This window comes from Suncus etruscus, chromosome 8 (assembly GCF_024139225.1).
Source record: "Suncus etruscus isolate mSunEtr1 chromosome 8, mSunEtr1.pri.cur, whole genome shotgun sequence".
NCBI lineage: Eukaryota > Metazoa > Chordata > Mammalia > Eulipotyphla > Soricidae > Suncus > Suncus etruscus.
The window spans coordinates 115,440,912-115,453,889 of record NC_064855.1 but is presented as its reverse complement, the minus strand read 5'-3'; the positions used below and the strand labels follow the sequence as shown (position 1 = coordinate 115,453,889).

The 12,978-nt window shown below is 49.4% G+C and overlaps 1 protein-coding gene across 1 annotated transcript in view; it reads right to left on the bottom strand.

The window, feature by feature from the left end:
* Positions 1–12,978, bottom strand: part of CLYBL (citramalyl-CoA lyase) — a 160,070-nt gene that overhangs the window by 88,632 nt on the left and 58,460 nt on the right.

Below are 12,978 nucleotides of genomic sequence, written 5' to 3'. Positions count from 1 at the left end.
CTGCACTTGGTCATATCCCAGGCTCAAGATCTGATTTTGTTTTTTGGGGTCACACCTGGTGGTGCTTGGGTTGAACCTGAGGTGGCCCTATGAAGGCAAGCACTCTATCCGTGTACTACTTGCAGGTCCAAAACTAAGCTTTTAGGAGTTTAAATATCTCATCACCAGCTACCAGATTAAAACGACCAAAAAGGGCCCGGAGAGATAGCACAGCGGCGTTTGCCTTGCAAGCAGCCGATCCAGGACCAAAGGTGGTTGGTTCAAATCTCGGTGTCCCATACGGTCCCCCGTGCCTGCCAGGAGCTATTTCTGAGCAGACAGCCAGGAGTAACCCCTGAGCACCGCCGGGTGTGGCCCAAAAACCAAAACCAAAAACAAAACAAACAAAAAAAAAAAACACCAAAAAGTTAACCTGTACTCCCAAGGTCTCTCCAAACACAGTCTCTGATGGCCTTGTAACAAAACTGACTCAGGCAGTACATGAGGAGCTAGGATTTCTAGGGCTCTCACACTCAGTGGACACCCTCCAATGAATGCTCGCTGGATCCATCCTTTTCATTCCTTTCCGAAGGAGACTTATAAAATGGGCTCTTAAGGGCTGGAGCAGCGGCACAAGCAGTAGAGCGTTTTTGCCTTGCGCAAGGATAGCCTAGGAAGGACCACGGTTTGATCCCTCAGCATCCCATATGGTTCCCAAAGCCAAGAGCGATTTCTGAGCGCATAGCCAGGAGTAACCCCTGAGTGTCACCAGGTGTGCCCCCCCCAAAAAAAAGACAGAACAAAAAAAAAATGGGCCCTTGAAACTTACAAGCAGTGAGTCCCTGAAACTTACAAGTAGTAGATCCCTGAAACTTAAAAGCAGTGGATCCCTGAAATGTGCTAACTGTGTATCCCTGAATTTCAGCTATGAGTGAGCAAAACAGGGGTTCGGAGTTTTTTTTGTTTTGTTTTGGGGCCACACTCTGGGGTGCTCTGAAACTACTCTTGGTTGGTTCTGGGGACTTTATGAGATGCTGGGTATCAAACCCACATAGACTGCATGCAAGGCAAGTGGCCTACCCTCTTGTGTTCTCCAGGCTTTGAGGGTTTTAAGAGAACTCAACAGCAGGATAAATGAGCGCCCTCGTCCCGGGAGGTGTCTCCCTCTTTTGCACCACTAGTTCTTGCTGCCTCTCACACGTGCCCTCAGCCAAGGTAGCAGACGGCCAGGTGCTTCTACAGCTGCCTTGCAGGGTCCAAATGAGCAGTACTGGTGGGCACAGAGATTTGATAACCGTGACAGAGACTTCTAAGTCACTGCACTTGGCTCTACAGTCATCAGTGCAAAATGTATTGAAATGATGGGCGGCTCAAAGGAACAGTTTGGGAATTAATCAGAGCCTTGCTCTCGATGCCATGCAGACTGATGACCCCAACCCCTTCTCTTAAAGAAGGTGCTGGTCGCAGGCTACCGGAAGGCCTGCCCCAGGGGACACACAACAAGGTAACACTTGTTCCATTATCTTTTTTTTTTATTAATGACCTCATTAAGGAGGATTTCAGACTGACCCTACAGATGAGAACAAAGTATCTTAAGACACCTCTTGTTTTTTTATGTCTTTAGCCTTTTACTTCTGGGCAGGCCCTTGAGGGGTGTATTTAGAACGAGGTACTCCCACCTTCATACAAAACCCCAAGACTCTGAAGGGGTGAGAAGGGGCGGCGGAACAGGTGCTCCTGTCCCATGACTAGAGAGCTGGGCCAACCCCAACTTGAGATGTGTTCTCTCCCCTCCCTCCCCCTCCCCTGCCCCTTCCCAGTGCCCCCACCCCAATCCGAAGTTGGAGCCCAGTGAGATTAATGAGATCTGGCGGTGGTTCCCAGCCTCTTGGTGAGGGAGAGGGTGTGCCGCCTGCCAAAACTGCTAGTGTGAAAATTCCACCGCCAGGAACATTTTCCTTCAAAGTGTTTGTTGATGCCACTCTTCGATGTAATATGGAAGATTATATTTTAAAGATCCGCAACAAACAAACAGATTTAGAACCGGAGACTCAAAAGGCAATTGGGGGGTGGGGTGGGGAGGAGGAAGGAAAGCAAGCCAAGGACAGAGGCGAAATGGAATCTTGAGTATTGCCGATCTCAGAAACCAAAGAACCTGGCATAGCCCTGTGCAACCGTTCTGTTCTGCTCTGTTCCTCGGTGGCAGGCGCTCGCTCGGCTCCATTGTGAAGGCGGATGGAGGGGAAGAGAAAGCCACGGTTCTGTTTGAAAGCCGGTGGAACATGCCCGCGACCCAGCACAACTGTTCGCTCATGCATGAATGGAAGGGAGATGAAAGGAAAGATGGACTTCTGGGGTGCAGCAACAAACAAAGACAACAAAAGTGCTGATCGCGAGGGAATGTCACAACTCATTGCCGCCCAAAGGATGAGAGAAAGGAGCCCAGACAATGGCGAGGACAGCTAAGTGACACGCAGGAGAATGGAAAGTGTACACAAGTGTCTTTTCTCTCCATCCTCGAGGAAAAACAATTAAATGGTGGTACATCTGTTATAAGGGGAAAGAAAGTAAAATCCCCAAACCCCGCAGGAACCTGTCGGGGGCTTCCTCTGGGTTGTCTTGAGCTTCCCCAAAATTCTCTCTCTCTCCCCCACCCCATTGCCCACCCACCCCTTAGGTTTCTGTCCCGTGCTGAAATGAAGTGTTCATTCTTGTGACACTCAGTACTGTCCAAATAAATGTTTTGTGAGGAAACCAAACGGTGTATCCAGGGGGACATGGGGACACGGGCACAGAGATGCCAGATGTCTGTAGTGGCGGCCACCTGGGCATGGCCTGATCCTCACTGGCCATGCATCTTCCTCTAGACACCAAGAGATGGTAAGATGGTAGGATGCCAGCCTTGCCCATCGCCTACCCCAGTTCTTCTAGCCTTGGCACTATCAAGCACTATGTTGAGCACAGAGCCAGGAGTATTCCCCAAGCTCCTTTAGCTATGACCCAAATACCTGGTCCCTGCCCCCCCCTAAATCTTCTGATACTTCACAGATAGGGAAACAGCTATGTCATCGACAGTGCAAACATTTTCCTCCCAGGAGCGCCAAACCTTTTTAGAGTGCCGAGGAGGCCATTCGGGGGTGCACAGGGGGACCCCATGTGGTGCCGAGATTTAAACCAGGGTCTACAGGCTGCAAGGCATATGGCGCAGACATCAAGAGCCACAAAACTGACTAGTCTGTTCTGTGGAGAAAGAAAATCCCATTCACCAGACACATTAGAGCCACCTGAGAAACCCCCAATTAGATGTTTATGGCTTCAGAATGAGAGAGACAGAGACAGAGAGACAGGACAAAGACAGACAGAAAGAGAGAGAGAGAGAGAGAGAGAGAGAGAGCCCTATTCTTTATTCTTTGAAAGGGGACTCCTGGATAGTGTTATTCCTTGAGTAATAACCTGGGCCCCTGCCCCCCAAGCCCTAGAGCAGTTGTAGAGCTTCCAGGAAGGCTGATGAATGGATAAATGCTGCAATTGATTAGCAGGCAAGTGTGAATTAAAATAGGCACCCGTGGGTCAATAACTGGACGCCTGAGAAAGTTGGGTGGGTGCAGTGTGAAGCTAGAGCCTGCAGCGAGCGTGCTGGCCCGTGTCCTCCTTCCTCCGGGGCCCAGCGTGTGTAAGACCACATCCATCCACCCCAGGGACAAGCAGCTAAGCGTGCAAGGTTCCAAGACAGGAGGAAACAGTATCTAGAAGTCTGACTGATGAGAGCAGGGAGTGATAACTCAACAGGCCGGGTACATGCATTGCATGTGGAGATGCCAGGTTTGGACACTGCCAAAAGTGACCCTCAGGTACAGTGCTGAAAGACCTATAGTGCATTGGGTTGTGTTCCCAAATAACAAAACAAAAAGTCCAGTTCCGACTTTCTTTTGCAAGTAACTCTACTCACCCAGGTCATATAGAAAATAATTTCTGCTCAAGGCTGGAGCAATAGTTTAGTGGGGAGAAGATTTGCCTTGCTCGGGTCATAGTGGAATTTAAGTCCCAGCACCCCATATAGTCCCCTGAGCCTGCCAGGAGCAATTTCTGAACACAGAGCCTGGAATAACCCCTGAGTATCGCTGGGTGTGGGCTCCCCCTCAAAAAGAAAAAGAAAAAATAAAGTGATTCCTGAGTGCAGAGCAAGGAGTAACTCCTGCGCATCACTGGGTGTGGCCCAAAACCCAAAAGCAAACAAATAAACAAACAAAACAAAGCCAAAAACAGCAAAGGAAAGTAAATTCTGTTTGCCCTAGGGCTGGGAGAGTCAATATTTCCCACTCCCATCTGCTTCCAGAGGTGACCCATTCACTCATTCAGCAATTCATTCATTCATTCAATCAATCAGTCAGCATCTGGCCCGGCCACTTCGCACATGAAAAGATGCTCAGGGTCACTGACCACTCTGGATGGAAATGCAAATCTGGAGACAATGAGGACACTCCGAGGGCCACTTTCAAAGCAAGGCCAACCAGAGGCCCAGTGTTGGCCAGGAAGTGGAGAAACCCAAACCTGGAGCATTGTTAGTGGGAAATGAAAAATGGTGCCACTGTGACAGAAATCCTAGATTCGCTTCTCAAAAAAAGTCAAAAGTCAAATTGCAGGGCCAGAGAGATAGTTCAGTGGGTAGTTCCGTGTGCCTGCCTTGTACACGGCTGATCAGGGTCTCGTCCTCTGATCCCATGTGGTCCCCTGAGCCCCACCAGGAGTGATTGCTGAGTGTTGAGCCAAGAGTAAGCCTTGGGCATTACTAGGTGCAGCCCAAACTACCCTCTCTCACCCAAAGGAAAATAAAATGGCAGTGAATTTGGGAAACATAATTAATAGACATGAAAAATAGTCATGGTAGGAAGGCCAGAGAGATAGCACAGTGGTAGTGTGTTTGCCTTGCACATAGCTGACCAGGACGAATGGTGGTTCGATTCCCAGCATCCCATATGGTCCCCTGAGCCTGCCAGGATCGATTCCTGAGTGCAGATCCAGGAGGAACCCCTGAGCGCTGCCGGTTGTGACCCTCCAAAATAAAAAAAGTCACAGTAGGGTCCCTCCATGGACAACTTGAATTCTCCAATGTTGTGGACCCCACAGAAACTGAGGCATGATGGGATATTCAGAAGGAGAAATGGCACACTCCCTTATTCCACAGGACCTAGTCATGTTCATTCAATGTCATCTTTCGGTTTGGGAGCACACATGGCAGTGCTCAGGACTGGGTCCTGGTTATCTGAAATTGTTCCAGGCAGGGGTCAGGCGGCCAGAAATGTGCTAGGGATGGGGCTGGGGCTGGCTGTGTGAAGAGAATTACTTTAACTTCAGCCCTATCTCTTCAGCCCATGTGCCTTGCTCTGTCACTGAGCTACATCATCAACCCTCATTAAATTAATTATGAATTTAATTTTGGTTTTGAGTGCTCAGGGCTTAGTCCTGGCTCTAGACTTGGGAGGGGGTGTCAGTCCTGGGCAGACAGAAAGGACCATATGTGATGCTGGGATGGTCACATGAAAAGCAAGCAAAGTAATCTCTGTAGACTTCTGCGTTCATTTGCATTTACTGATGATCCTCAGAGTACTTGGGGATCAGCGCCAGGATCCAGAATCACACCCAACATTTCAGGTGCCCCACTAAGATGGAACCAGGGACTTTGCACATGTAAGCCATGTGTTCAACCCCTGACCCATCCTAGACACACTTGTTGCTTATTTCTTTCTTTGTTCTTCGGGGAGTGGAGGGCACGCCTGGCAGTGTCCAGTGTCTTCTGGCTCTGTACTTAAGTGTTCATTCCTGGCGATGCTCAGGAGACCATATAGGATGTCAGAGATTGAATTGAAGTTAACTGCATGGGAGGCAAATCCTCTACCTACTGCACTATCACTCTGGCACTTTGCAGCACAAGTTGCTGCAAAATTTCTATGCAGGATTGTACCTTATGCTAGATTGTGTGTGGATATGAAACAATGTCTGTGAAGGATGTGGCACTATCTAGCATTCAGCATCTGGGGCATTTTTGGTACAGTTCTGGAGGAGGAAGTGGGGACTAAACCATTGGGTCAGTACTGGGGGCCAGGAGTGCACCAGAAAACAAAGAGTTAAATTCATCCCCACAACAGACTCTGGAAAAGCAGTGGAAAGGCGTGGCCCACATACCCAGCTTTCCAGGCAAAAACAAAAGAATGGCTGGAAAATCTACAGACAAAACACTTAGAGGGGCTGTACGGAGAGATTATGCAGTAAGTAGGGCCTTTACTTTGCACGCAGGTGGCCTGGGTTGCATTCCTGGCACCTCATATGATCCCTTGAGCCCTGTCAGGCCTAATCACAGAACTAGGAGTTAAGCCCTAGCCACTGGGTGTGGACCTCTTTTCCTAAAAAAAACAACAGCAACAACAACAAAAAACCAGACAAGTAACTTAACCTTGTACTACATCTTTCACCCTAGTCAAAAATTATTTCCAGGGGCTGAAGAAATATATTGAGGTTTGCCTTGCATGCAGAAAAATGATGGTTCAAATCCTGGCATTCCATATGGCCCCCCAAGCCTGCCAGGAAAGATTTTTGAGTAGAGAGCCAGGAAACCCCTGAGCGTTGCTGGATGTGACCCCAAAATCAAAAAAAAAATGTTATTTCCAGGGGCCGGAGCAATAACACAGCTGTAGGGTGTTTGCCTTGCACAGGGCTGAACTGGGTTCGATCCACAGCATCCCCTGATGTTCCCCAGGTCTGCTAGGAGTTTTTCCTGAATGTACAGCCAGGAGTACATCCTGAGCACTGCTGGTTGTGGCCCCAAAACACAAACAAAACAACAACAACAACAAATAAAGCTCACAAAATTAAAAGAAAGTACAGGAAAGAGGGCAGGGAAATAGCTGCATTGGAGTCCCGGGGCTGGAGAGATAGCATGGAGGTAAGGCATTTGCCTTTCATGCAGAAGGTCTTTGTTTCAAATTCCAGCATCCCATATAGTCCCCAGTGCCCGGCAGGAGCGATTTCTGAGCGTGGAGCCAGGAGTAACCCCTGAGAACTGCTGGGTGTGACCCAAAAACCAAAAAAAGGGCCCGGAGAGATAGCACAATGGGGTTTGCCTTGCAAGCAGCCGACCCAGGACCAAAGGTGGTTGGTTCGAATCCCGGTGTCCCATATGGTCTCCAGTGCCTGCCAGGAGCTATTTCTGAGCAGACAGCCAGGAGTAACCCCTGAGCAACGCCAGGTGTGGCCCAAAAACAAAACAAAACAAAACAAAACAAACAAACAAAAAAGAAAACCAAAATTTAGGGGCCGGAGAGATAGCATGGAGGTAAGGTGTTTGCCTTACATGCAGAAGGTCAATGGTTTGAATCCTGGCATCCCATATGGTCCCCTGAGCCTGCCAGGAACGATTTCTGAGCATAGAGCCAGGAGTAACCCCTGAGCACTGCCGGGTGTGACCCAAAAAAACAAGAAAAAAAAAAACATTGGAGTCCAAGGGCCTAAGCACCACTACAGTGGACAGAGAGCATTCCTTGCAGATGGCCAACACTCCATAAGGTTCCCTGAGCCCATCTGCACAGAGCCAGGAGTCAGCCTTTGAGCACAGCTGGATGTGACCCACAAAACAGTATTGCTGGGAGAAGTTCCCAGCACCCCTCCCAGCACTGAATATAACAAAACTGAAAAAAGGTGGCAGGAATATGGATTTTATGTACTACCACCCCACCCCCACCCCCATGGCAGGTGACAGATGAGACGGATCAGAAGGGAGAGGGTAGCAGGAGGGTGATAAGGGCTGGAAGTGGCGAGGACCCAGATCACAGCTGAGCACCTGGAAGGTCAGCCAGCTAGCCTAGGACAGGGGCCAGGAGGAACCCCAGGAAGTTCGAGGAAGTAGCAGCCCCCCTCCCCGCTTTACCTCCCTCCTGCCAACATGCAAACGCCCCAGTTCCCTCCAGCCTCCTGCGGTCTTCATGTGTCAGTGACAAGCACCACGACAAAGCCCTTGTCCCGGCTCGATGATCCTCTTCCCTCTTCCCAACCCCAGCTCCACCAGGGCAGAGAAGAGGCAGCCGGTCCCTGGGCAGAACAAATGGTGCTCGCCGTCCAGCCCAGGACCAGCCGGCCACAGGGAGGAGGGCTGCCGTCCACTCCGAGTTTCTGGAGAAACAAAGGAAAAATGCACGGGACGCCCCGTGGAGCGCTCATGTGGTGCCCGTTGTAGATTCGCTCCGGAGCACTGTGACCTCGCTCCCAGGCTCGCCCTTCACAGGCTTCACACGTCCTAACCATGGGACCGCAGTGGCCCCTTCACCCCCTTTTCCCCTCCCCAAATAAAATGCTCAGATGATCTATCCGGGAGATGGCTCATAGGATTGGGCACAAGAGAAACCAGCCTCCATGCCTCTAGTCTCGTGCAGAGGGACACCCCCCTTCAAGCACAGAGCCGGGAATAGCCCCCAACAACTTGCAGGCATGGTCCAAACACCAAAGTAAAACTCTTGCATAGGAGATTGCCAAATCAGACCAGGTTCTTGGGGGAGCTGGAAGGGGCAGGGGCTGTGCCTAGGAGTGAGTGTGCCTTATCATCTATGACTTATCATTTATAAGGGGTCGCCTTCTTTCCAGGACAGAAAACCCCACTCTGAGAAGGTGAGAAGAATGTTAACTCTGCAGGTCAGTTCTTGGGGAAGGGGCTTCTGGAACACTTCTTGCTAGGCACATTTACAGCATGCTATTTTTTGTGGGGGGAGGAAAAACTGGGAGAAGAAATCAGAAGATAGAGGCAAGTCGGTTCCTAGCAGACCTGGAAAAAGTTTAGAGGGCAGGAGCAATAGCACAGCGGTGGGGAGTTTGCCTTGCATGCAGCCGACTCAGGACGGACCTGAGTTCAGTCCCCAGCATTCCACATGGTCCCCTGAGCCTGCCAGGAGCAATTTCTGAGCACAGAGCCAGGAGTAACCCCTGAGCGCCGCTTGGTGTGACCCAAAAACAAACAAAAGAAATTTAAGAAAAAGAAAAGAAAAAGTTTAGGATTTCCCATTAGCCAAGACAAAGGCGTGGGGCCTCCCATTGGTGAGGACAAGGCTCTAGGTTTCCTATTGGTCAGGAAAAAAGTTCAGAGCTTCCATTGGTGCCAGGAGGGGAGAGCTCAGGGCAGCGAGAGAGCCCATAGGCAGGAAGTGATGTCGGGATACTTGTGCTCAGGTGTGTGGGTTACCCTCAGTCTACAGCAGAAAGGAGGGAGGGAACTCTGCAGTTCCAAGGGAGGTTTGTCTCTGCAGCTGAGAGGGCCAGACAGGACCCTCAAACAGAGCTTCTGGGGCTCTCTCCTGGACGCCTTCATCTCCACACCACTCTCCCTCACTCCAGCCAGTCAATCTCGGGTCCACATCTGCCCTCCCTAAAAGATGCCAAGAATGGGCCTGCCCTAAGGATATATATAGACCTTAACTAATCACATCTGCCAGGGTTCAAATAAAGCCACACTGTGTAAGGGGTTAGGAGTTCAACATAGGAATGGGGCACTGGGGGGGGGGGACGACCCAATTCAACCCCCCTAACAACCGGAATTTATTGGTATTTATTGAGCACCTACTGAGGGGCACAGCTCAGTTAAACCTATTATTACCAACTTGTAAAGGGTGGCAGGTGAGGTTGGAGAAGCAGCTGCTCAAAACCAAACAGAGAGAGAGAGAGAGAGAGAGAGAGAGAGAGAGAGAGAGAGAGAGAGAGAGAGAGAGAGAGAGAGAGAGAGAGAGAGAGAGAGACGACAGAAGGGCTGGTCTTACACGCAGCCAACCCTAGTATTCCCTAAGCGCTGCTGGGTGTGACCCCCCCCCCCAAAAATTTAAGGCTAACATTGTCTTAAAGAAGCTATATCATACCATATTTGCATGTACAAGTTTTCAAGGACGGTACAGCTCAGGGGTCTGGACCCAGGCAAAGTGGATTAAATTTAATCCAGTGAGAGACTGAGTTCAATTCCCACAACTAGGCAATCCCCTGAGCACCACCAGAAGCATCTCCCAAGCACAGTACTAGGAGTAGACTCTGAGCACTGCCAGAATCAGGGGCTTCAACCTCCCCCCATAAATATGAAAGCTTTCAGGCTGGGGAGAAAGCCTAATAAACTGGGTCTCCACCATGTCATGGCCCCCAAACATTACCATGAGTGGCCTCCAACAGCTCCCAAACAACAAATATTCAAATTCGAGTACATGGAAGATAAATCAGTCTAGAGAACAATATTTTATTTAGTATTAATGTCGTTATTGTTGTTGTTTTGGTTTGGGAGAACACCTAGTGTTGCTTAGGGATTACTCTTGACTCTGCGCTCAGGAATACACCTGGTGAGCTCAGGGGTAATATGACAGGGAGCTGGGGATCGAACCTGGGTTGGCTGCATGCAAGTCAAGTACCCTACTCTCTAAACCAGTGGTCCTCAAACTATGGCCCACGGGCCACATATTGTATTTGTATCTGTTTTGTTTCTTCATTGCAAAATAAGATATATGCAGTGTGCATAAGAATTCGTTCATAAGTTTTGTTTTTACTATAGTCAGACCCTCCAATGGTCTGAGGGACAGTGAACTGGCCCCCTGTTTAAAAAGTTTGAGGACCCCTGCTCTATACTATCTTAACAGCCCCTATTTTAGTTTTTTGTTTTGTTGTGTTGTGTTTTGGTCATATCCAGTACTCACTCCTGCCTCTATGCTCAGGGAATCATATGTGGTACCAGAATAAAAACAAAGGCCAGTTGCATACAAGGCAAAGGCCCAGGGCCTAGATACCTCTTGGCCTGTGTAAGCCCTAAGGATGAATCTTAAAGTGTGTAAAGTCCATTTCCACTTGGCTTTTCCATTCTGCTCAAAGAGCAGCCATATTGTCCTGGCAGATGGAAATACATTTCTGGGTCAAAGGACAGATCAATGGGACGGATCTGTCTGGGAGGTGGAAGGTGGGAGTATATCAGGAGAGCTTGACCCTGCATAGGGTTCCCCTTTCTGGCTCCCTAGATGCTGAATGTTCCAGAAGGTGAAGCAAGGATCCCATCTCTCCTCTGCATGACTCACCTACTGACACTTGGGTTTCCAATCACTGTAGATCCCCGACTGATCCGGCTGGGGATCAGCCCCAGAGAGCACTCCCTGCTAATCACTCCTAACAGCTCCTAATAATGAGTCTCTTGACAAGGGTGCTCTCCAGAGGCTTAGCAGGCAGGGGAACTGGGGGCTTAGGGAGGGAGCGGATGATGCACTTAACTGCCTTTTTTTAATGGATTTTCACCGTTCTGCTCATCTGGGGCTATTTATTTATTTGGACTCAGTAATATGTTGGGTTTTTTTTTTTCCCTCTAGTGGCTGTGCTTGCGCTTAATCCTGTCTGTGTTCTTTTAACTGTAGTAAAAATTAGATGCAGGGGCAGGAGTGGTGGTATAGGCGGTAGGGCATTTTTACCTTGCACACGCTAACCTAAGATGGACCACGGTTGGATGCCCTGGCGGCCCATATGGTCCCCCAAGTCAGGAGCGATTTCTGAGTGCATAGCCAGGAGTAGCCCCTGAGCGTCACCGGATGTGGCCCAAAATCCAAAAATAAATAAATAATAGATGCAGTAATAGCACAGTGCAATGCACGCAGCTGACTCAGGTTCAATCCCCAACGTCCTATAAGGTCCCCCTACCTCCCGGAAGTGATTCCTGAGTATAGAGCTAGGAGCAACTACTGGGTAAGGCCCAAAACAAAAAACAAAATAGACGCAACATATGATCTGGCCTATTAACCACATTTAGTCATGTGTGACTTGGTTGGGCATTCAGTGGTGAAACTACCACACAATCTCCCTCTCTGGAACTTGCTTCATCATACTAATCCGCTTACATGCTCACCATAAACTCCCTACTCTGGTTTTTGGGGGACCACCCCCTGTGGTGCTCGGGGCTTTCTTACTCCTGGCTCTGTGCTCAGGGTGCTCAGGGGACCATATGCAGTGACGGAATCCAATGGGGTCAGACTCGCTGTGGGCAAAGTCTGAACTTCATGGTCTACCTTCTCTCCCCCAAGTTCCTCATAATCATTATAATTTCTTGCCAGGTTTGATTCTTCGAGAGCTGCAATGAAACAGAGTTCCTAACTCTCTTTCCCCTCTTGGCTTATTTTTCTTAGCACTATGTTTCCAGACACAGCCATACTGCAGCTCTGTCTAAATTTGGTTCCTTCAAATAACAAACCAACAAACAATCAAAAAGGGGCTGGAGTGATAACACTGAGGTTGGGCATCTGTCTAGCATGCTGTTGAACCAGGACAGACCCAGGTTCAGTTCCCAGCATCCCATATGGTCCCCCAAGCCTGCCATCCGGAGCAATTTCTGAGCACAGAGCCAGGAGTAATCCCTTAGCACTGCTGGGTATGATCCCCCAAAATAAATATAAGATGAAGAAAAAAAAATAACTGCCAGTTGTGGCCTCCCCACAAAAAGACAGATGGGTGGAAAATGGTGCCTGACATACTGATAAACAGTTGCCACGTCATAGCTGAACATAAAGGAGACTCAAAGGTCAGTTCCCAGTTATGGGAGACAAGGGAACATTGTGGACGAGATGGGAATTCCATGTTCAAATGGAAATGGGGGGGTACCAGAGAGACAGGCCAGTGGGTTCGACTCCTTTCATACTCAACTGCCAGACTTCAACCCCCAGGCCGGAGTGATAACACAGCAGTAGGGCATCTGCCTTGCATTTGGCTAACCCAGGACAGACCTGGGTCTGATTCCTGGAATCCCATATGGTCCCCCGAGTCTGCCAGGAGCAATTTCTAAGCATAGAGCCAGGAGTAACCCCGGAGCACTGCCGGGTGCGACACAAAAATAACAAACAAATCAACCAACCAACCAACCAACAAACAAAAATCAGATTTCAACCCCCAGCATCCCATAGAGTCCTATGAACACAACAAAGAGGGATGTCTGAGTGTCCCTGAGCACTACTGGGTATG